Source organism: Octopus bimaculoides, chromosome 17 (genome assembly GCF_001194135.2).
Source record: "Octopus bimaculoides isolate UCB-OBI-ISO-001 chromosome 17, ASM119413v2, whole genome shotgun sequence".
NCBI lineage: Eukaryota > Metazoa > Mollusca > Cephalopoda > Octopoda > Octopodidae > Octopus > Octopus bimaculoides.
The window spans coordinates 5672570-5675722 of record NC_068997.1 but is presented as its reverse complement, the minus strand read 5'-3'; the positions used below and the strand labels follow the sequence as shown (position 1 = coordinate 5675722).

General features: G+C 34.2%; 1 protein-coding gene across 1 annotated transcript in view; it reads left to right on the top strand.

Moving 5' to 3' along the window:
• The window catches only part of LOC106868964 (phosphatidylinositol 3-kinase catalytic subunit type 3), a 77725-nt gene that overhangs the window by 44755 nt on the left and 29817 nt on the right, over nucleotides 1-3153 (top strand). The gene's annotated exons all lie outside the window — the stretch shown is intronic.

Sequence of the window (3153 nt, the reverse complement as noted above, 5' to 3'; positions counted from 1 at the left end):
ATATATATATATATATATATATATATATATATATATATACTGACAAGCCAACAAGAGATTCCTTTGTAATTGTTTCCTCTGAAACTAGCAACTAAATAACCCTCATATCATATTCTACTATATTAAAGAAAGAAGAATACTTTACATAATGAAATACCTGACAAGATAGCCATGATTGGGATGCATTGTCATGTCAGGGTTGTCCAGGGATTAAACAGCAACATAGTCTCCGAAGAGCCAGGGTCAGTATTCTGTTTCACAACACCTCTGCTGATGATAAGGCTCATTGTGTTTGGCCATCATCACGGATAGGGCACCACTTCTAATGGTTACTCATGGCCACACTGTTTCACAAATGCGATAACTAATAGGGGTGCTGAGCAAGGGTGGGTGGATCATGGTATGAGATATAATTATCATGGTTTAATCATATGACTGGCTTAGAAAAATGTGAAGTTGTGACATTCAGAATTTTCTCGTATGTAATTTCAATTATTATGCTTTTAACCCCTTTCTTTTTTATATCTCTGTTAAAGAACACTACCTTTGTTTCAATTATTTTTGAATATAATGAAGACTTCAGTAATATAAACTTATTGTTGTCAAACTGTTCACTGGAACATAAACTGATATAAATTTTTAGTGCTAGCTTTTAATGTTTGCATTATAGAACACAGAATGGTCTGAGGTGGAGTGGTTATCAAAATGGTTAATCAAAAATCAATAATTTTCTATAGCAACCAGCTCAAAGAAAACATGTAACCATATACTCAAGAGACTTTGGGTGCAGTTTCAAACCCCGGCTGAAATTATTTCAACTTACATTTTGATTTCAAACGATGTCTTATATTCTTTTAATGGTTTCAACATTGAAGCATGGCAATGCTGGGACACTATCTTTTAGAGTTGCATCAATTAATTTTTATCAGCAGCAGGAGGATAAAATACAATATATATATGCATATATACATATGTATATATATATATGTGTGTGTGTGTATACATATATGTATGTGTGTATGTGTTTTTTTTAATCAAATGTTCTCTGAATAATATCTTTTAATATAGTCTTAAATAATATCTATTACTGCCTCCATCTCCACTTGTCTTTTATTTTCCCCTTCTAGAGTTGGTTAAGTAATTCCTTCCCAGTAATGCTACATTAGTTGTCCTTGTACCACTAGTAACTTTAACTAAATATACCCGATCTTCTCCTTGTAAGCATGTATATTGTTGTTGTTATTATTTCTCAACAAAATATCTTGTACCTTGTTCTACCACTGATTTGCGTTAACATCCGTATATTAATATAATATATTACAAGGCTATAATGCTTTATTTATTTTTTTATATTTACATTCTTCACCTTATATTAGTATGTTATTATTTATTTCCTTGAGGAGAAATTTTTTTTATATATCATGAACGCTCTTCATTCTCTCCCTTCCTCCACATTTGAATTAGCTTATAGTTTACGGCTTCAGTTTACTTTACTGTGATCCATTTTTCCCTCCTTCCCCCCTATTTTAATCATTTAATTTAAACCTTTAGTATAGCATTTACAGCCCCCCTCCCGTTATAACTCTATGTAAACAAGCGTTCTTACTTCTTTGGAGTAGTGTGCACATATATTTTGAAACATATGTAGGAATTAAAGGAACTTTTATTTATATGCGTTTTGTTCCATTTATTGTTATTATTCATATGTGTGTATATATATATATATATATATATATATATATATATATACATATATATATACCGGCACGGGTGCTCTCCATGTGGTACTGGCACAGCTGCTTTCTATATGCTACCGGCAGAGGTGCTTTCTGTGTAGCACCAGCATGGGTGCTTTTTTATGTGGCACCAGCACCATTAAAAGAATAAAAGAAAGTATTTGCGGTGAAAGAGAAAATTGAGATGGTTCCAGCCAGGCATTGAAACTGCACCCAAAGTCTCTTGATCATATGTCTTCATGTTTTACTGTGAACTGGTTGTTATAGAAATTATTGTTGTTTGATTGAAAGCCAAGTAATTGCAATTAAAACAAGAATCAGAACAGCAACAATAGTTGACCTGTTCAGTCTCATGATGTGGTGACACAGCTGGTAGGAATTTGACACAGCTAGACATTGTGGAGACAAAAGGAAGATCTAGCTCATAGAATAATAACAAGTTTTATAATAACAATCAAAGTTGATTGTTTTGTGTGTGTGTGTGTGTGTGTGTGTGTGTGTGTGTGTGTGTGTGTGTGTGTGTGTGTGTGTGTGTGTGTTAGAGAGAGAGGTTGTTTGTTTACAGTTACAAAAACCTAAATATACATTCATGGTTGAAATGTGTAGATTCTCAACTGTGTATACATAGAAAGAGAAAGAAAGAACATTGTCTTTCAGTTCCCATCAACCAAATCCACTAAAATAGCTTTGATTGGTATGTGACTTTAGTAGAAGACATCTGTCCAAGGTGCCAACCAATAGAATGGAACCTAGAACCATGTGACTTCAAAGCAAACTTCTCAACCACATAGTCATACATGCCCCCATATAGATGTATGTCTTTGTGAGTTTGTTTATATTTCCCATCATCTCAACATGTGTTTGCTGATTGTAAACAAAAGGCTCATTCAAATAGTGTGACTTGTTTCCATTTCTCCTGATAACCAAGTCTGGGCTGTTTGATAGAATGGAGTGTTATTACCTTGCCTGGAAACAGGTGAAGGCCGATGTGACATAGGGCACCTTGCTTGAGATAGGGCAACTTGCTATAGCAGTGGTCCAATGTAGACTCCTCTATTTCATGGATGTATGGAAAAGTTGATACAGTTCTGTATTTAAGAGATGAGGAATTATATACATTATTTACATTTGACAGATATGGAGGTCTGAGGAACATAAGAGTGGAAATAGTGGGTGATGAACAAAACTTGGGGTTACTGTTGAAGGCAGTTATGAGAGTATTTGAGGGGAAAGCAGGCATTCAAAATAGAAGATTCTACATGACTTTGAACTGTATGCATGTGTTACTATTAGTCCTAACACGTAATACATCCAGCCAACCCTCCTCTCATGTATAAGCAATTCTTCTCAATGCATGCTATCTAGTTATCCCTCCCCTCCACCCCCTCTCTCTTTCTTTATATATATATATATATAT